At 36.4% G+C, this 22,763-nt stretch overlaps 1 protein-coding gene across 1 annotated transcript in view; it reads left to right on the plus strand.

Moving 5' to 3' along the window:
- Window positions 1-10,069: 10,069 nt before the first annotated feature.
- The window catches only part of ABRACL (ABRA C-terminal like), a 38,474-nt gene continuing 25,780 nt past the window's right edge, over window positions 10,070-22,763 (plus strand). Inside the window, exon 1 of the mRNA XM_074187703.1 lies at window positions 10,070-10,349. The gene's annotated coding sequence lies outside the window, so the exon portion shown is untranslated. The remainder of the gene's footprint in view (window positions 10,350-22,763) is intronic.

Here is a 22,763-nt window from a genome sequence, read left to right on the forward strand (position 1 = left end):
GGTGTTAGAAGAGGTAGAAGGAAAAGCAGAAAGCAAGAAAAGCTTCTTGATCCTGAAGCAAAGTATTAGAAGAGAAAAAGAAAGCAAAGAGCTGAGGGAGTACTTATACATTGAGGAATCATTGAACAAGTTGTGATAAATACAACTACAATGGTCTGGCCACATTGTTCTAGTGCTAAATGTATGCTTTGCTTGCCAAAAAGACTATTTTATGGAAAACCCACCCAGGGCAACTCTCTCGGGGGGAGGGGGTGTCAGAAAAATCAATACAAGGACACTCAAAAGGTCTGGAGCAGGGGCAGCTAGATGGTGTAGTAGATAGAGCACTTGCTCTGGAGTCAGGAGCACTTGAGTTCAAATCTGATCTCAAACACTTAATAATTACCCCAATTGCTTTGCAAAAAAAAAAAAAGTACTTTGGAATTGATGGTGCAACATGGGAGACATTGGCACAGGACCACCTAGCATAGTGTGCTATTATCAGAGAGGATGTTGTGCTCTATGAGCAAGGCTTAATTGAAGCAGCTCAAAGGAATGGTGAGATGAGCATTTAGACAACTCAAAGCAAGTGTGCACACAAACTATGGCAGAGTATTCTGAATTTATATTGATCTGATCAGTCACAGTCAGACACATTGTAAATTGTCTCTAACATAGTGATATCATATAGGTCTTCTTTGATAATGAAGGATAAGAAGCTTATCTTGTAATGGAATGTAATGGAATATTTTTGGAATCATAAGAAATTATAAAAGAAACAGTTTTAGAGAATCCTGGGTAATATAAACTGATGCAAAGTGAAGTGAGTATAACCAGGAAAACAATTTATATATATCAACAATTTAGATATATCAAATATATCAACATTGTAAAGAAATACTTACTACTTTGAAAGACTTATGATTCTGATCAGTGCAACAAACCATGTCTCCAGAGAGCCTATGATTAAGCTTTTATCTGATGGGGAATGATAGAATCAAGGTGCAGTAAGAAGCATACATTTTTGGACATGTTTATTGTATGGATTCATTTTACTTGATTATTTTTATTGTTTTTTTTCCTTTTGGGGGGTTAGGAGAAACCTTAGGAAAGGGAGTTAACTGATAAGGTACAAAAAAAAAGACAAAAAAGCATTGAAACAAACATCTTTTAAATACCTAGAAAGGAATGAAAGGATAGTTTTGAAAGTAGCATGTGACATTGCTATATATCTTTTTTGAAAAGCAAGTGATTTAAAATGATCTACCATTTCATATATAATCTTATTTCTGTGTTCTGCTAGGTATATGGAAATGCTATTTTTATGGTATATAAGCTCATAACAAAAAAAGAAAAATATTATCAAAACTCTAGATGTGACTGCTCACTGAGTTAATCTATCTGTTAAAACATATATTTAGGACAGGCACTTCTGATAGAAAATGCACTGGGGCAAGACTTGAATAGGAATTAGAGAATTCTGGATCTCAAAAAAATAAAAATGTGGGGTTGTATAATGAGTAAATTACTATATATTTCTTTTTTTTAACTTGAATTATGTTATACCTCATTTTATTTTCCCATAGTTACATGTAAAAACAAACTTTAATATTCATTTTTTAACTCTGAGTTCTGAATTCTTTCCCTTCTTTCCAACGCACTCCCCTATATTGAGAAAATAAGTTATTTGATATAGGTTAAAAATATGTAGTCATGTAAAACATTACCATAATAGTTATGTTGTAAAAGTAAACATAGCCCTCCCCCCCAAAAAAAGAGAAACTTCAAGAAAAATAAAGTTAAAAAAACTATGCTTCAATCTGTTTTTAACACCTTCAGCTCTAACTTTGAGGTTGGATAGTATTCCTTATCTTAAGTCCTCCAGAATTATCTTGGGTCACAGCACTGCTGAGAAAAAGAAAGTCATTCATAGCTGATCATCTTTATTGCTGTTGCTTTGTATGTAGTACATTTCCATTGTATCTGCTCATATAAGTCTTTCCAGCTTTTATTGGGAGCATCCTGTTCTCTTATAGCAGAATAGTGCAATATATTTCTAATAGGTGTGCAAGAAGTGATGAAAGGGCTTTCATCTGGGAACTGCTTACTCATAAAAAGAGATGGACTCCTCAAGTAGTGACAGTGGGGGACTATTTGAGTGATGCTCTAGATAGATTTAGAACTAGAAGGGGCTTTGGAAGTCCTGAAGATCTATGAGTTCCCAGTCATAGTAAACATTCAATAAATTCTTTTTCATGCATCATTATTTTTTTATTTTTTTAGGTTTTTGTAAGGCAAATGGGGTTAAGTGGCTTGCCCAAGGCCACACAGCTAGGTAATTATTAAGTGTCTGAGACCGGATTTGAACCCAGGTACTCCTGACTCCAGGACCGGTGCTTTATCCACTACACCACCTAGCTGCCTGCCATGCATCATTCATTCAAGATGGTCAATGATGATAATGATAATGACTAGCATTAACTTAACCCTTTAAGTTTGCAAAGCATTTTATTGATGTTGTCTCATTTTATCCTTATATCAGTGCTGGGAGGGAGATGCTTTTAAATGTCCCTCATTTACAAATGAGAAAACCGAGACAAACAGAAGTTAAATGATTTGCCAGTCATGCAGTAGGATCTGAGACCACATTTGAACTCAGGTTTTCCTTACTCCTGGTCCACCACTCAAGCACCCTGCCACCTAGTGACCTAAAGTAGGGATTGCAGTGAAACATGGGTCTAATAGTGAGTCAAGTTAGGTGGTCACCAATAAAGACAGTGGGACCCTAAAACAGAAGTTTGGAAATGAAAGAATCAAAATCTCTAGTCTAGGTGGCAAGGAAGCTGCTGAACTATTGAAAAGATGTAAGGAGTGATGTGAAGCACAAGTGAGACTTGATATAATGTTCTGTTATGTAGTCATGTTATTATGTAGTTATATAGTCATCAATCTGATCAATGGGGACCCAGGGTGGAATTTCTCGAGAAGAGAGGGCTAAAATATACAGGGATTAGTTTCTGAGCTGGGTGACAAGGTAGCTGGCCAGGTTGACAAGAAATGGCTGGAAGCATGTATCAGTTTTCTAAGTAAGAACTAGATAACTATTTGTCCAAAAAAGATTTGATGGTTTTAGTAGACAAAGGAGAGACAATTGCTTCTTCTTCAGAACATCCAGCTCTCTCTTCTTCAAGAAGTGACCCAGATTGTTTTTAGGCTCCAAGTATAGTGTTGTTGTCATTCAGTTGTTTCAAAAGTGTCTGATATCTCATGACTGACCCCATTTGTGATTTTCATGGCAAAGATCTGGAGCATTTTACAGGTGATGAAACTGAGGCAAACAGGGTTAAATAACTTGCTCAGGGTCACAGATAGTGACTGAGGCAAGATTTGAATTCAGGAAGATGAGTCTTTCTGACTCTAGGGTCAGCACTCTATCCACTGCTCCATCACATAGTTGTCCCAGGCTCTAATTATACAAAAATCCTTTATCCCTTACACATTTTTGTGATACTTTTCCATGCTCCAAGGGGAAATCAAGTTTTCTCTTTGTCACTTCAGATAGTTAAAAAAAATAAATATTTCCTCCCTTAGATAATTAAGTCCTTAAAATTTTGCTTCAAGTTGTTGCTTTAAAGGAATATCTCCTTATCCATTATAACCTAAAATGTGCAGGACTTCTTCACCTTCTCTTCTGGCTGAGAGACCAGACTGCACTTGGAACATAGCTAGCAATCATTTGGTTGTGGCAAAAATACAAACATACCACATTCAATTTAAGTTTGTATCTAACCTTGCTTCCTAAGTCCACTTAGGCCCTCAGAAGTGTTCATCTAACATCTAGTGGGTATTTATAACTCACCTCTTAACCACCAGGGTAAGCTTGAAAGTCTCAGACACCCCACTTCCTTTCTCTTCTTTAGCTAATCTCTTGTCTGTTTTTTAATCCTATTTTATTTTATCAGTTTCTTTTATTTATCTGCTCTTCTCCCTCAGCCCTTCTTTTCAAATACATTCCCTTCAATCTTTTTCCTCTTCTAGATACTTCAGTTCCAGAAGCTCTTCTTTTTTTCTCAAATTCTTTCAAATTTCTACAAGTTACTCCTCCTCTCATTCACTCTCTGGCCTTGTTCAGAGGTTCAAAGCTCTCTAAATCACCATCATTATTTTCTTTTTATTATTCAGCTCATACCTACTCCTACTTCTGCTCCTTTTCCCAAAACTTTATCCCATGGATACTAGTTCAGTCAGTCCTGGAGATCAAAGGTCATACCTGCTAATGAGCTCAAGTCCTGCTGAAGCAAGACTAGTCACCAGTCAGTCCTATGTCTTCTTTGCTGTACTTTCATCCAGATCAATCCGACCAACCATGACTCCCTAATGGCTGTCCTAAGACTCCTTTTCTCTATCTAAGATTTTGTCAACTTTTTTGTATCATAGGTCCCTTTGGCAATCTGGTGATGTCTATAAATCTCTTCTCAGAATAATGTTTTTAAATGCATGAAATGAACTATATACAGTTACAAAAGAAATAAATACTATTATAAAATGATTCTTTTTAAAAAAACTAATAGACAAGTTTAAAAGCTCTTATCTACATACTATCTTGCTTGGTGATCTCATCAATTCCCATGAGTTCAATTATCATCTCTATGAGGCTGATTGACATATCTAGTCCAACCTATTTTTTGAGTTCCAGTTTTTCACATTATGAAATGCCTATTAGAATCTCAAACTAGCCATGAGGAATGTACTAAGTATTCATAAATATATATTGGTTGATTTATTGTGTTTTTTAGGCTTATTTACCATATATATATATTTTTCTGTTACTAGTTTCTCTTGATGCAGGGAAGATGTTATGACCTATCTAGGGAATTCTGTTGTTCAAAATGACTCCATTCCAGGATGGGAGTGACCTTGGATTGTTCAACTTTCCTCTAGTTTCCAGCTACCTGACCTTGCCCATTAATGTTAGCATGACAGGAAATGACATGTTGAACTTAGAGGTCACACACCAATGCATAGTTTACCATTGGAAGGTTGGCTGAACCATTTGCTAGACCACTCCTCAAGTGTCAGACTATGTCCAATCCACTATAGAAGTACATTTAGGAAGAAATATTGCCCCTTCCTAGTCTTCTCTGTCTTCCAAGTAGCCTTGCCTAGACTTTTGTTATTCACTTCTGTCCTCAAAGTGCCTATTGCTTCTCCAGGAGGAGAAGAAAAATTTAATCTGTATAATGAATAGTTTTTAAATCCTGGGGCTTATGTGAATGCATTCACTATTCAAAGAAACTCTCAATCTTCTCATCTAACATACTCTAAAATCATAAGAATTCATCTACTCTTGATCTTTTGCTATTTCTGTCCTGCCAAAAGCTATTCCAGGGTATACTAAAGATTCTTGCTCTTGGAAGGCCAAGCACTGCAGGAGAAAATCATAAAAGCTGAAGTAAGCTATATAACCTTTGTGATCCAGTAACTCTGACTTTGTTGTTCCTCTAACAAGACATATTTTATGCACTGGCTATTAATTCATGCCTAGAATTATCATCTTTCTTATCTCCATCTACTGGTTTCCTTCAAGTCTCAATTAAAATTCTGCCTTCTCCTAATAGCCTTTCCTTATCCCCCTTAATACTAATTCCTCCCCTCTATGATTATCTCCAATTTATCTCATTTATAATTTGTTTGTATATAGTTGTTTACATGTGGTCTTCTCCATTAGACTGCTATCTCTCCTTAAGAACTGGGATTGTTATTTTGCTTTTCTTTGTGTTCCCAGTGATTAGGACAGTGCTTAACAAATAATAGATAATAAATGCTTGTTGAATGATTGGCTCAGCAGGGTTTTGCATGCTATAACATCACTGTATGTTTCTAGTACATATTACTTCCCTGTTGAATTTCCCTCAACACATATTCCAAACCTGTACTTTCTCCTTAAACTTCCTACTCCATCAATGCCATTCCTTTCCCTACTCCTGTCCACATGTTCTTCCCCTTGCCTCCTTCTCTATGGAGAAAACTGTGAATTCCAACCATTTTCCTCCTTCTTGTCACAAAATCTATCTTCATCTTCATTCCTTTTTTCCTTCCTTTCTTCCTTTTCTCCTCCTTCCTGTCTATGAAGAAAGTGACTCTCCTTTTGACCAGTACTATTCCCCTTCACATCAACTCTTGCTTACTTCCATATTCTCCATCACCTTACTCTATTAATCACTCCTTCTCTATGTTTTCACTCTTCCTTTCTCTAGTGGTTTCTTTCAAGTACATTCAGCTCACACTTCCCAAGCAAATAACCACAAAAAACTTCTCTTAATACTTCATTCTTTCTATTATAATCTCATTTCTAGCCAGTTAGAATCTTGCACATCCTTTCAAGTCTCAGCATGCAATAGCTCTAGCATTTGTTCCTTCCTTTTCATTTCTATTGCTACCCAAACCCTAATTACCTCTCACTTGGATTCTGACATTAACTTTCTCTTTGGCTTCCTCACTATCAGACTATTATTTTCAAAACCCCAGTTCTTATATCCCGGGGGAATCAAACTGCATATCCTTTGATCTAGAAATAATACCCCCTATTAGGTCTACATACAAAAATATTTATAGCAACTCTTTTTGTGATGGCAAAACTTGAAAATTAAGGGGATGTACACCAATGGAGGAATGGCTGAACAAGCTGTAGTATATGAATGTAATGGAATACTATTGTGCTAAAAGAAATGATGAGCAGGTGGATTTCAGAAAAACCTGGAAAGACTTTATTTACTTATGCAAAGTGAAATGAACCATTGTACACAACAACATTGTGTGATGATCAACTAGGAATAAACTTAATTCCTCTCAGCAATATAATGATCCAAGACAATTCCAAAGGACACATGATGGACTCTGAATGCAGATCAAAGCATACTAGATTCATTTCTTTATATTTTGTGGATTCCCCCCCACCTTGGTCTTTATTTTACAGCATGACTAATACAAAAATGTTTTACATGATTGTACAATATAACCTATATCAAATTGCTTACTGTTTTAAAAAGAGGGAAGGGAGAACATTTTGAAACTCATTTTGTAAAAATGGAAGTTAAAAATTGTCTTTATATATGATTTAAAAATACTACTAAAAATCACATAGCTCAGGTTAGATTTTCCTCTGTTTAAAACACTTAGTGATTTCCCATTTCCTTCCCAATTAAATACAAATTCCTCAGCTTGGTAATTAAGGCACTCAATGACTAATATATCTTTCTAGGATTATTTCATTATTACCTCTACTTATGTATCCTATATTCTACTTAAATTAGGCCACTTACCTTCTCAGTATTAAGTTCATACTTTCCCACCTCTGTGGCTCATGGTATTCTTTATGTCTGAGAACAATCATTTATTAAGTACTTATAATCCAGATGCTGTACTAAAGAACTTTACAAATGCTATTTCATTTGGAAAGTAGTTGCTATTATTACCCTCATTTCACAATTGAGGAAACTGAGACAGACAGAGGTCAAATGACTTATTCAGGATCACCCAGCTAGTTAACTGCATTTGAATTCACATTTTCCTAACTCTAGACCCAGCATTCAAATCATTGTGTTAGTTATTCTGTGTTCTATATCATTAAACATGTAAAATGATTATTAAAACTAAAACTTTCAAGTGCCCATAGCAAAAAGCAAATATATTTTTCTAAGTATTGTCATTTTTCTTCTTTTTTGTAGTTTTCTTTTTATAATTATGTTATTTATTTTAACATTCACTTTTAACATATTTTGAATTCCAAATTCTCTCCCTCTCTCCAGTCCTATTCCCACCCATTGAGAAGGCAAGCAGCATATCAATTTTACTTGTGTCACATTTCTTCTTTATCAAAAAAGCAAGAAATATTTTCTAATATGATTATAATTAGTTTTGTTATAAGATATAGGATTACTTCTCAAGACATTTATCTTTTAATTTCCTTTTACTGCAGATATTTTAAAATTGATAACAGAATATGATGCTCACAGTTAAAGTAAGCTATATACAAAAGCCTAGAAAATTATAGTTGTACCTCTGTTAAAAAAATAAGATTAGTTCTCTTATTAGCTCCTTTAGGAAAAACCCAATGTCTAAGAACTAGAAAAAGTAACAAGTGACAACTGATATTGAGGCTCTGAGATCAAGGTTGAACTTGTGATTTCATTAGATGGAATTCCCAAATGAGGAAACCCTTCCTGCCAAAGTAGGTCAGCACCTTCTCTGAATCTTATAGAGAATTAACCCAATCACAAGACAATGTTGAATTCAGATCTTTGTGACCCAAAGGGCAACTTTGTGTTCACTATTCCATTCCTGAAGCTGGGATGGGGGGGGGGGAAGGAGGGGGGGGGGGATCAACTGAAGAGTGTCAGAATTCAAACCAGGTCTTTTGGGGTTACATACCAGTATTCAGGGAGGACTATCACCTCTGGTGTAAGGACTTGCTCAATCTTTTTTTCAGGGCTATTCATTCACCTTTAGGGTCCACCTATCACCAACAGTCACCTGTGGCTCCAAGAAACAGGTCTCAAATCTATCAGCTGGGTAGGGGATATCTACCTCAAATGAAGACTTTTCCTGGTAGAATAGACTCATGAGAACAATTTGTTCCAACTGTCATTAAGATGGCCATAACAGGCATTGTGACGAGATTAGAGTTTGGTCAAACATTGAAGACACCAAGGTCAACCACTGAATTCCAGTCCATCACTAGTTGGATTGACCTTGGACTTTGCCATAGACTTTGCCATAGACTGGTGACTCTGGGAGAGAGAGTGAGGCTGATATTTTTGCACAATTGTCTCACCTAACCCAGGAGATAAGGGCAGACCCAAGTTAGGGTAGCAAGTGTCAGAGGAAAGGAGACATATAGAAGATAATATAAAAATAGAAATGACAAGATTTGACCACTAATTGAATATGTGTATGTGGGGAGGAGGTTATTAATGAAGAGTGAAAGATGACACCTAAATTGTGAGTTTGGATGCCTGAGAGGATGATTGTATCCTAAATAATTATAAAGAAGTTTACAAAAGATGAGCACTTGGAGGAGGGGCGATAATTCAATTTTGGACATTCTAGTTTATGAGATAACCAGTGTGAGATGTCCATCGGGCAGTTGAAGGAGCAAGGTAGATCTGATAGTCAACTGCATAAAGATGATAATTGAAACCACAGGAATTCACAAAAACACCAAGTGAAATAGTATAGGAGAAAAGAGAAGAGCCCAGGACAGGGTTTTGGAGGCCCCTTTGATATAGTAGGAGTAACCTGGGTGAAGATCTAGCAAGGAGACAGAAAAGGAGTGGTTAGACAGATTATAGGAGAACCAAGACAGAGGAGTGTTATGAAAACCTAGAGGGAAAAAAAAAGGATATTGAAAAGAGTGATCGACAGTGTCAAAAACTGCAGAAGGTTCAAGATGATTGAATAAATCATAAGAGTGCAATTCCTCCTACCTCTATCATCAACTGTCTGGTTTTTAAAGAATTTTTTTTCAAATGTCTGTTTTTAACTTTTGTTTTAAGAAACAGAAAAGGAGATATGTGGATCAGTAGACTAGATTTTCACTAAGAAGTGATTAAGTGGAAAGAGCTCACTGTATTTGAAATCAGAAGACCTGGTTGGATTCTGAGAGACACCCTTTAGTTGATTCCCCCCCCCCCTCCGCCCCCACTTCAGGAATGGAATAGATCTGAATTCAAGTTCCTCCTGCAGACTGTCCTGTGACTGGGCTAATTCTCTATAAGATTCAGAGAAGATGCTGACCTGCGTTGGCAGAAAGGGTTTCCTCATTTGAGAATTCTATCTAATGAAATCACAGGTTCAACCTTGATCGCAGAACATCATTACCAGTTGCCACTTGCTACTTTTTCCAGCTCTTCGGTATTGGGTTTTTCCTCAAGGAGCTAGCGGTTGAGTATTACTGACCTTGAATGCTGCATTAATACTTAAGTAACTTATGCAGATAAGACAAAAATGAAATGCTCTACAGAAGGAAGGAAGTTGTAGAAGTTAAAGCGCGTACCCAGGCGTTGGTTCCCCTCTCCCAAACTAGGGACTGGCCCTCCCCTTTTCCCTCTAGAATCCCTCCTTCTAGGGTGCGAGTGTGGGCGGCCCCTTTCCTAGGCACTTTATTTAACTCATACTTTTTCCCCACCCTCTTCCCCCTCTGACGCCTTTCTTTCTCTGTTTCATAAGCTTCCTTCCTTGCAGCTCTTCCTGTTGGCATCTGGCAGAAGACACCCCGGTCTGTGCAGTCACGGAAATCCTTTTTCATTGAAGAAAAAAAAGAAAGAAAGAAAGAAACCTCTGCACCCAAACGAGTGACTGAGGACTGAGAAGTGAGTGTCGCGGGAAGGTCCCCCCAGCCTGCTTGGGGACAAGGGTTAAAACCCAAAGGAAAAACGGGTGAAGTCCTGGGGAGGAGAAAGAGAGGGTGACCAGGAGACTGGGGCGCCCAGGGTCAGCGAAATGAGCAGGGAGTTTGGAGGGGAGCGTCTGAGGTTCGGGGGGCTGGGGAGGGGCACGTGTGGGATCCCCCCCCAGAAAGGGGGGGAGCGGGGAATTTCTGATCCCCCTGATTTTAGCCGCAGCACTTCCTTGCCGGGGCCCACGTGACTCTGCACCCAGTCGGGTCCGGGTAGATGGGGTGCCGATGGGGAAACAATGTTGCAGTTTTCTTGTCGGGGTGGCCTGGCCTTTGATCCTTGTTTAGAGAAGTCGGGTCTGCTCAAAGGATCCCGCCCCAACCCACATCTCACTGAGGAGGGAGGGGTGATGGGGAAACTTCACCTTGGGAGGCTGCTCCCCGGAATTTGTTAATTCTACCGGGAAGGGGGGATCCTGGAGTATTAGTCGCGGGGTGCGGGCTGCGGGGTGCGGCTTTGGACTTCTCCTCTTTTACCCGAGGCTGGGATGGAGTTGGGAGTAGAGAAGCTGGGAATTTAAGGGGCTACAGCTGCCCCTCCACACCCCCGACCCTGTATCCGTCCCGGCTGGGGGGGGGTCCCCCAAGTCATTTATTACGCTGCGCTCCCCGGCGCCTCCCCGCCAGCTGCTGCGCGTGGGCTGCTTGGGTCTGCCTGCCTGCGGATTTCCGAGACAATAGCTTTTGTGATCCAGGCCCCTTTATTCTGAGAGATCTGCATGACTGGATCCTAGTACTGTTAGGAATTGAATGCGGTTTGGGAGAGGGGAAGGGTTCTTCCACCCCACCCCCCCCAAATTATTACCATCCTGGCTGCAGGTGAATGAATGACTTCCTCCAGTCTACTGCCCACTCAAAGTCCAGGGTAATCCAAAAAAGGGGGCAGAAGCACAAATCTGCGAGGAAGTTAAGATCCTGGGCAGTCACTGACTACAAAGATCTCTTGAACCGATTTCTCTTATCTAGAATGTTTTTTTTAGACACAAAGGGATTATACTTTGTGGCCTTTGAATTGCTCCCAGATTTAGCACACTTTAATGCCTTGGGGTATCTTTGATACAGTCCTGAGAAACAGTTAATGGGAAAAACTTTTTTCTCCTTTATTAAATTACAGGTGTTGGTTCTTCAAATATTCTCCTTGGTGTTATTTTTTTCTCCTGGTCAGCAATCTCAGCATATTTCCAGCTGCTCCAAGAATTCAGCTCTTCTCTTGGGTTTCCTAATTATTGAAACCCCTAATTAATACCTGTCCAAATTTATGGTTCTAATTAGTATGTCTTTTAACAAATCTTTGTATTTACTTCTTTGAGAGTTCAGCTCTGTATTGAATCTCTTTTCCTTTTTGCAGATAATAATACTTTATTTATTTTTCCATCTACATGCAACTACATTCAACATGCAATGATTTCAACAATCATTTTTTTTTTACCAAGTTTTGAGTTTTAACATTTTTTTCTCCCTCCCCCTGACAGAAGGCAATCTAATATAGGCTTGTTATTGAATGTCTTTTAACTATTTGGTTCCATTCTGTCCATGCTAATCTCATTCAGTTTTCACCTTGTCTAGTCTGGTTTTCAGCCTTCTCTTTGTGTTTCATCTTCCCATTATTCCAGCACTTTTGCCAAGAAGTATGTTTTTCAAAAAAAAAAAAAAAACAACAACCTGCCTTTTTCTGCAGCTAAAAAAAAAGCAAAGTAGAAAAACTAACTCACAGTTATTTCTAAATACCATTAGGAATTTTACCCAAGGGGTATCCTCTCTAAACCGTTCTCTCTTCTGTTAACCTCTACCAGTTGTGTATCACAGTGGTTGATTTCTGGATTGAGAGTCAGGAAACCTAAAGTTCGAATCCCACTTTAGATATTTGCTAATTGTGTGAACCTGAGAAAGTTGCTTCAACTCTTTTTAAAAATCATTAGATATTGTATTTATTAGTTTTTCCAACTTACATGCAAGGGTAATTTTTACCAATCTTTTTTTGCAAGCTTTTGATTTTTGCATTTTTCACCTTCCCTCCCCTCTCCTTCTGTCAGAAAGTAATCTAATATAGGATCTCACTTATAACCATGCTAAACATAGATCCATATTGATCATCTTGAGAAAGAAAAACTCAAATCCAATTGAAAGAAAAAAAAACCTTTAGAGAGAAAAAAAGGACAATACATAAGACAGCTTTTAAATATTGAAGTTAGTAAGTTTTGGTCTTCATTTACACTCCACAGCTCCTTTGCTGAGTATGGATAGTATTTTCCATCACAAGTCTTTTAGAATTATTTTTGATTATTGTACCTTTAAAATGAACAAATCTATCATAGTTGTTCATCACCCCATATTGTTGATGTGTATAATGTTCTGGTTCTGCTCACTTCACTCAGAATCAATTCATGCCAGTCTTTCCAAACTTTTCTGAAGTTCTGTCCTTCAGGATTTCTTGATTATTCTTTTATTGATGTTTATTTTTCCAAATACATGTTATGAAAGGTTTTCAACATTCATCTATATATTTTTAAGTTACAAAATTTCCTTCCATCATCCCTTCTCACCCCGCTCTTCTCAGCAGCGAAAGTCAGGTAAATATTGTATATAAACATTTGTGTTAAGCAGGTTTACAGATTAGTCATTTTCAGTATGAGGAATTAGGATTAAGGGAAAGAAATACATAAGATATTTTTTTTAAAAAAAGTGAATGTAGTGTTCATCAGATTCTGAAGGATTTTTTGTTTTATTTCATTTTTCTTCCTCTGAATGGGAATAACATTGTCTATAGCCAGTAAAACAGGATGGTTCCACTCTCTGAACTTCTGAGAGCAGTTGCATCCATCAGGATTGATCATCTTACAATGTTGTTAATGTGTATATTGTTCTCTTGGTTCTGCTCCTTTCGTTCAGCATTGGATCCTGTAATTCATTCCATGCTTCTCTAGAGTCTGACCATTTATAATTTCTTATAGAACAATCATGTTCCACAATATTCATGTTCCATAACTTGTTTAACCATTCTCCAATTGATGGGCATACCTTCAATTTCCAATTCTTTGCTACTACAAAAAGAGCTGCTATGAATATTTTTAGATCATGTGAGACTTTTCCTATTTTTAAAAATTTCTTCTGGATATAGACCTAGAATTGGAATTGCTGAGGTATAAGGTATGAACAGTTTTATTGCTCTTTTTGAGCATAGTTCCATATTGCTCTCCAGAATGGTTAAATCACTTCACAACTCCACCAGCAATGCATCAATGTCCAATCCTCTCACAACCTTTCCTACATTGATCTTTTCCCCTTTTTGTCATCTTAGCCACTCTGATAGGTGTGAGGTAATACTCAGAGTTGTTTTAATTTGCATTTCTCTAATCAGTAATGATTTGGAGCATTTTTTCATATGATTATATATAGCTTTAATTTCTTCATTTGGAAACTGTCTATTCATATCCTTTGACCATTTATCAATTGGGGAATGACTTGTAACCTTATAAATTTACTGCAGTTCTTGATATATTTTAGAAATGGGACTTTTATCAGAACTCCAAAATTGTGAAGATTGTTTCCCAGCTTTCTGCTTTCCTTCTAATTTTGGCAGCAATTTATTTTATTATGCAAAACCTTTTTACTTTAATATATCAAAATCATTCATTTTGCAGTTTATAATGTACTCTATAAAAGTACTCTATAATGTACTTTTTTGTTTGGTCATAAATTTGTCCCCTTTTCATAGATCAGATAGATAATTTCTTGGTCTATGATTTATCTATGGTGTCACCCTTTATATCTAAATCCTGTACTCATTTTGACCTTATTTTTGGTATAGGGTGTGAGATATAGGTCTCTGCTTAGTTTCTGCCATACTATTTTCCAGCTTTCCAACAATTTTTGTCAAATAGTGAGTTCTTATTCCAGCAGCTAATATCTTTGGGTTTGCCAAATAATAGATTATTGTAGTCATTAACTACTGATTCTTTTGAATCTATCCTAATCCACTAATCCATTACTCTTTTTTTCATAACCAGTACCAGGTAGTTTTGAAGACTGCTTCTTTATAGTATAGTTTTAGATCTGGTAGAGCTGAGGTACATTTTTTTCCTAAGTCCCCTGACTATTCTTGACCTTTTATTGCTCCATTTATTGTTTCTTCTTCTGCAGAATGGGAATAATAAGTGACCCTATCTTACAGGGTTGTGAAGATAAAATGAGATAATAATTGTACTTTCAGTTGTGTCCAAGTCTAGCACCCCAATTTTGATTTTTTTGGCAAAGATACTAGAATGGTTTGCCATTTCCTTTTCCAGCTTTACAGATGAGGAATTGAGGCAAACTGAATTAAGAGACTTGCCCAGGCTCACACAACTAATAAGTATCTGAGATCAGATTTGAACTCATGAAGATGATTCTTCCCAATTGCAAGTCCAGTTCTCTTATCTGCTAGATCATCTAAATGCCAAGAGATGTATAGCTCTTTTCAAACTTCAAAGTACTTATATAAATATTATTATTATTCGCTATCACTATAGATAAGTGGAAAATAGGAGCTTATAAAGGACTTTCTATACATAAAGGATTTTATATTTGATTCTGGAGATAATAAGGAGTCATTGGAGTTTATTGAATGGAGTGTGATATGGTTAGACCTGTGCTTTAGAAAGTTCACTCTGCAAGCTGAGTAGAGGATGGACTGAAGGGGAAGAGACTTGTGGCAATGAAATCATCCTGGAAGTTACTGCAATAGTCTATTCATGAAGTGATGAAGACCTTCATTAGAGAACTGGCAGGTATCAGAAAAGAAATGGATGTGTATTCAAAAGATTACAAATGTAGAAATGACATTGAAAGGGGGAGGATTGGGAGAGTAACATGTTGAAGATGACACCTAGATTTCAAACCTGGGTGACTAGAAGATTAGTAAATCTGTAAAAGGAGTAAAAGAAGAAAAAAAGATTTTTTTTTTGGCGAAAGGTAATGAATTTGGTTTTGGACTTGTGTTTAAAATATCTACAGGCATTGAATTTGAAACGTCTAAAAAGGTAGATTGGAGATCAACAGAGAGGTTAGATCTGGGCAATACAATTGGTAATTATTTGCATGGGGATGATAATTGAATCCATGGGAACTGATGATATTATCAAGTGAAACTATAGAAACAGATGAGAAGAGAACCCAGGATATGTGAAAGGTGTCCTATATTTAGTTGCCATGTCATGGATGAAGATCCAGCAAAGGAGACTGAGAACAAAGGAAGAGAACCAGGAGAGCAATGTCATAAAAACATAGAGAAAAGATAGCATTGAAGAGAATAGAATGATTGATAGTGTAAAGGATACAGAGAAATCAAGAAGGATGAGGATTGAGTGAAAACCATCACATTTGGCAGTTAAGAGAATGATAGGTCATAAACTAGACTGCAAAGAGTTATGAAGAGAGAGAGAAAAGGAAGTCGAAGTGCGCACATAGCGTAACTGGCCTTCTGAAAGAATTTGGACCAAAAAGCAAAGATATAGGGGATAGAGCAAAGAACTTTTCTTGAGGATAGAGGTGACAGACAATTGTAGGCCCTAGAAAGGAAGAGATTGAAGATAAGTGAGTGTGAGACAATCTGATGAAGATGACAGGATATAATTGGATGACTAGTTTTTCTTTTTCTTTGCTTTGTGAGGTAATGGGGTTGAGTAACTTGCCCAAGGTCACACAGCCAAGTAAATCTTCAGTGTCTGAGGTCAAATTTGAACTCAAGTCCTCCTGACTCTAGGGCTGGTGCTCTATCCACTGCACCACTTAGATGCCCCTAATAGGATCACTTATACAGATAGAGGAAAAGCAAGGAGAAGGACCATCTTCATGTGAGCCAGGAATAAAGGAAGAGATAGTGACAGAAAGCATATTTTTAAATACCTCCAAAATTATTATTATTATTATTACTCAATATACAAATATTTTAATGAATATATCTTTACTTTTAGCTCCTCAGAAAATGATCTTGTTCCAATTGTAAGTTATGATGGCCATCCTTTAGATGAGAAGCAACAGGGAACTAGGAATCTGTTGTTGTAAATCTTCTCTGTGCTCTCTTACTTAGACCTAAAACTCTAAGACTGTAAGTTGCAGAGGGGTTCTTCACCCTGACAGTTTCCTATATTTATGAAATCACAGTTGAAGGTATATGTACTTACATATGTATGTGTGATTTTTATTTATTTTTTAAGGGTTTTTTTTGCAAAGCAAATGGGGTTAAGTGGCTTGCCCAAGGCCACACAGCTAGGTAATTATTAAGTGTATGTGTGATTTTTAAATATTACATACATACAGTGATGAACATGCTCCAGTGTGTGTTTGTTGAACTATATGTTATATTCTGGATGAAATATATTTTTCATCTACTTGCATTTTCCTATATGGATGGTTAGGATAAATTATTTTGAGTGGTTATGAACTTTATTCAAATGTCTCGTCTTTTTTAAAAATTTACTTATTTAAGGCAATGAGGTTAAGAGTGACTTGCCCAAGGTCACACAGCTAGGCAATTACTAAGTTTCTGAGGTCAAATTTGAATTCAGGTCCTCCTGACTCCAGGGCCAGTGCTCTATCTGCTGCACTACGTAGCTGCCCCCAGAAGTTTCTAATCGATGCAACCGGCACATTATTCACAAATAGAAGTATTTAGAAAACCCTGTCAGTCAAAGGGAATCCCTTTGCAATTGCACTTTTCTCTGTATCTCTTCCTTAAGAATGTAGAGAATATTTGGAGAATATGCATAATCCTATAAAATATGTTCCTTGATCTTATCCCAGGGTATCAAACAAGATTATCTCTTGTATAATTTTGATATATGCTTACAAGATACCTTGTTGGAAGAGAACTTTTAGAGCAGGAATTTATTCAAATTAAGAATTTTTTTTTTTAGTCAAGAAGCAAAAAGTTCATGGAGATCTTAGATTTTTTTCATCTTTCAGTTAAGACATCAATCTACTATGCAATTTTTATGATTGTTCAGTCATTTTTCAGTCTTGTTCAACTCTTTGTGGTCTCTTTGGAGGTTTTCTTAGCAAAAATGCTGGAGTGATTTGCCATTTCCTTCTCCACTATGAAATATCAATTGTGCAAAACTGCCTGTTTCCTATCATCCTGTCAAGAATGCCCTTTTATTCATAGCGGCTCATACAGGTATGTGATTCTCATGAAAAATTTATCTAAATGGAAAAATATTTATGTGATTAGGTAGTTGTTGATATTCTTTCTGTTCTTTTCTTTTTCTGCCTTAGATACATTGTAAATGGGTATATTACCACCCTCAGTTGTATCTCCTCTAACATGGGATCTAACTCCATGTACACTATCTAATCCAGTTCTTTTTTGATTCTTTGTTCAACTTTGTGCCATTTTTACCGTACAAGCACATTGGGGACTGTGATACTATATATAAAATCAAGCAATAAAAACCCTCAGGATTTGACGGGGGGAAATAGGGTTAGGGACATAACCTCAAAAACTTTATTACTGTTATATTTATTTTAGGTTTTTGCAAGGCAGTGGGGTTAGGTGGCTTGCCCAAGGCCACACAGCTAGGTAATCATTAAATGTCTGAGATCAGATTTGAACTCAGGTGCTCCTGACTCCAGGGCTGGTACTCTATCCACTGTGCCACCTAGCCGCCCCTATCACTGATATTTTTTTAAAAAGACAGGAGCCTAAAAAAAGTTAGCATAATTTTTTATATGTTAGATGGTTAAGTGATACATAAATAGATGCTTCAGCTGTCAGCAATCTGAGACTGACTTGAGTTCTCACAGGAGTAGGCTAGCAAAATCTCCCACAAGTTGGGCAGGTTATGTCTCTAGTCCCAAGGTTAGAGTCCCTGATGAAAAGTATATAAGGAGTGAGGGAAGAGGCTGACTAGCTCTTCTCCCTCACCCATAACTCTTACTAAACCAGAAGATATAAAATAAATATGATAATTTATCTTGAAAAACACCTGAAGTTTGCTTTTGGAAGTGAGTGCATGAAGGACTGCTACTTATGAGTTACTGTGAAAATGGTGTGGTTTTCTGCATTTTCCATGTTTCTTGGTAAAGAAATCATAATTAGGTCAATTCAAAATTTGAATTATGCTAAAAACATTTCCTATATTATATGAAAAGCCCCAAAAAGAGAGATATAGGATGCCAGTTAGTGGGTCAGACCAAATGAAAGCATATCATGGAGTAATGAACATAAAGCTGGTCTATGACTCATAAAGATCTGAATTCAAATTCTGCCATCATATTACCTTGTGATTGGAAAAGTCACTTAATCTTTCAGCATCCTAATTCTTTATAAGATTCAGAGAAGATACTAACTTGGATTTGCAGAAGATATTTCCTCATTTGAGAATTCCATCTAATGAAATCACCGTTCATTCCTGATCTTCAAGTGTCAATGCCATTTGTCACTTTACACCTTTTCTCTCAAATTTTGTATCAGTCTGACTGCTTGCTGTATTTTTCTCTCTGATGTAGTAGCTCTGAATGTTGGCCTTAAAGTTCAAAGGAGTTTTCATTTTGGAAACTGGTGTATTCCCCCCTTCCCCCATTTTCATGTTTCCTTCTTGTTCTAAGAGCAAAATTTAAGGGCAGTTTTCTTTTTAAGATTTCTTGAAATATGATGTATAGGATGTTTTCTTGATCATAACTTTTAGATAGTCAAGTGATTCTTAAATTATCTCTCCTCATTATTTCTTCCAGATCATTTGTGTTTGCTATGAGATAATTTAAAATTTTCTTCTATTTTTCCAGTCTTTTGACTTATTAAAATATTTCTTATTGTCTCATTGAAGTCACGGACTTCTGTTTGGTCAATTAAAACTTTTCAGGCATTTTGTTGTTTGAGTAAGGTTTTGCACTTCTTATGACAAGTTTATAATTTCATTTTCAATATTTTCTTCCATAGCTCTTGCTACTTTTCTGATTTTTTTTCTCTAGCACTTCAAAAATATTTATAATAAACTCGCTTTTTAAAAGAGTTTACTTCATCTCTTTCAGGAATTCTAATTGACCTTATGCCTGAACTCTACTTTTCTTTGAGGCTTTGTTTGGTGATGTTTTGGAATCATTTTTTGAGTTTGTGTCACCAAAATAAGTATTTACGGCAGGCTTATTTTAATTTTATTTTATTTTTTGCTTATTTCAATCTTCTTGACTTTGGACTTGATATTAGGACTGGATTCAGTGTACCTCTGGAGGGAATGTCTGGGGACTTGTGTCCTCTTGGTGCTACTAATGCTTTCTTGCAAGAGGTGTGGAAGTGATGGTAATGGAGTGTCATTCTATTCCAATGTCTCAGGGACATATCAGTCTGGATTTTGGAAGCTTTCAGTGCTCTGATCATAGCTCTCCTGACCTGAGAAGTTCTGGATCTGAGTTGTATCTAGGCAATATACTTGTGAATTTGTCACTCATTTGAAATGCAATTGATTGATGCAGGGTTCAGCCACTATTAGTTAGCTAGAAAGCTTTGCTCTTTCAGACTGAAAGAACTGCAGACTTTCTTTTGGTCCAGGTTTTCTGGTCTGTTTATTTCACTGCACATTTCAGACTGGTCTGGATGTGGGAGCTGAATTCCCCACTAAACTTTGCTCCCAGGATCAAAGCCTTAGAGCTACTACTTGCTTCTGAACTTTGTTCTTGTTCTGTATACAGCCTGGGGCTCTTTAACCCAAATGTCAACTCTAAGTACAGGTCTCCTCCTCAGTCTGCCCTGGATATGTGACCCAGAACTGGAAGTGAATAACAGAACTTCTGATTAGTACCTGTTCCTCCATCCTACACAAGGTCAAACTCCTCTGTATTGTATCTGGGGCCTCCTCTTACCCTAATTCATTATCTTGATTTTTTTTTTTTGTCCCTATGCTAGAATCCTCATTGCTATTCCTAGGTAGACCCTGTCCCTAATGTTCTCATTTCTTTCTATGTGTCTCCCTATACTTCTGACTTGGGCCAAAAAAGTGATTCACTGGAAGGTTTTCTTATATTGCCTATTAGAACTAGTGTGTATTTTTTGGGTCTTGGTGAAGAAATTGTGGAGGAAAGTCAACTATACTTTCTCAGACTACTCTGCTATCTTGGCTTTTCTTACATAGCATTCTAGTTCAGGAATGATTCCCAAAGAAAATGTTTTAATTTATTGGAATGAAGATTCTATATAATATTCTCTTTTATAAAATATTAGGGGCAGCTAGGTAGCCTGAAAGAAAGCTTGGGACTTCTAGTCAGGAAAAAACTGAGTTTTAACCTGTCTGTACCTTAGTTTCCTTATCTACAAAATGGGGATAAAAGTAGATTCTACTTTAAGGGTTTTTTAAAAGGAGCAAATGAGATATTTTATGTACAGTGCTTGCAAAACTTAAAGCACTATATGAATACTCGCTATTATTAAATGCTAACTGTATTCATGTCTGATGCCCTTTTCACAATCCTTATCCTTCTTGACTTCTCTGTAGTATTAGATGCTATTGGACAACTTCTCCTACATTCTTCTCTCTGGATTTTTGATACCACTTGCTCTTGGTTCTCCTCACTGTCTACTCAGTCTTTCTTGCTGGTTCATCATTCACAATTTGTCCCCATAACTGGGTGAATTTCTCTTTTTTTTATTTAATTTTTAATTTATGGAATAAAACAAGCATTTCTATTAAAGTATAATAAAAATGACTGTACATGAAACTGCAAATCTACTTTGCACAATTCATTATTCCTTTCAATTATACAACAAACTTATTGTGTAAATTTTTTGTTATTTTCTTCCCTTTCCCCCATCCTGATCCCAGAGATTACTACCATTAGACACAAGTAGGCATATAAAGGTAAAATTTTTCTATACATTCTTCTATTTATCATTTTTTCTCTGATTCAAATAGTCTCTATCTTCATATGTCTTTTATAGTTAATTTAGGTATTTATAATAGTCAAAATACCTTATTCACTCAAAGTTCTTTTTTTTCCCTTAGGTTTTTGCAAGGCAGTGGGGTTAAGTGATTTGTCCAAGGTCACACAGCATTTTTTGTTTGCTCAAGGTCACAGCTAATTTTTAAGTTATCTGAGGTCAAATTTGAACTCATGTACTCCTGACTCCAGAGCTGGTGTTCTATCCACTGCACCACCTACCTGCCCCTTCAAAAATTGTTCTTAATGCACTGTTCTCTTGGTTCTGCTCAATTTTGCTCTTTATTATTTCATGTAAGTTTTTCCATGTTTTTCTAAAATCTTGAGCTCATCGTTTCTTATAGTACAGTAGTATTGCATCACAATCATATACCATGTATTCAGCCATTCCTTAATTGATGATCATCCCTGCAATTTCCAGTTCCTTTCTACCATGAAGGAAGCTGCTATAAACATTTTAGAACATGGAAGTTCTTTTTCTTTTTCCTTAATGATCTTTGGAAATAAACCAAATAGCAGTATTGCAGGGTCAAAGGGTATAGGTAATTTAATAACCTTTTAGGCATAATTACAGATTGTTCTCCAAAATGATTGGATCAGTTCACAATTCTACCTACAATGAATTAGTATCCCAATTTTTCTATGTACCCTCCAACATTTATCACTCTGTCTCCTATCATTTTACCCAATCTGGTAGGTTAAAATGATATCTTGAGGTTCTTTTTAAATTTATTTTTCTAATCTATTATTGATTTAGAGCACCTTTTCATATGATTATGAATTGTTTTTTATTTCTTCATTGGAAAACTACTTATTCATATCCTTTGATCACTTTTAATTGGGGAATGACTCTTATTCTGATAGATTTTATATATTTTAGATATATAAATCTGGCCCTGTCCAAAAGTGTGTTGAATCTGAGTTCCCTCTCCTCTGATCTTCCCTCTCTTCTATCACCTATTCCCCCTTTCCCTCCCACCATTCCCCCTTAAATATATATTTTTTTCTGAGAAAATGTCAAATTTTTTTCCAGTTTTCTGATCTTGGCTTTTCTTCTGATTTTGGCTACATTTGTAAAAAAAACTTTTAAATTTAATGTTATTGAAATGTTGATATTACTTCATTGTTTATGTTATATTTTATTAAATGGGGTTACTCTGTTTATGTCTTTTAATTCAGTTTCTTTTAGCCATAATTTTTTCTGAAATCATAATTGCTACCCCTGCCTTTTTGCATCCGTTGACATAATAAGACTCTATCCCTTTATTTTAACTCTGTATATCTCTCATTCTTATTTTAACTCTCTTTATATATATCTCTTATTTCTTTTAAGCAACAAATTTTTAGGTTCTTATTTTGTTTTTAATACATTCTGTTATCCATTTGTGTTTAATGGGTGAGTTCATCCCATTCACATTCAAAA

This window comes from Macrotis lagotis, chromosome 5 (assembly GCF_037893015.1).
Source record: "Macrotis lagotis isolate mMagLag1 chromosome 5, bilby.v1.9.chrom.fasta, whole genome shotgun sequence".
Classification (NCBI taxonomy): domain Eukaryota; kingdom Metazoa; phylum Chordata; class Mammalia; order Peramelemorphia; family Peramelidae; genus Macrotis; species Macrotis lagotis.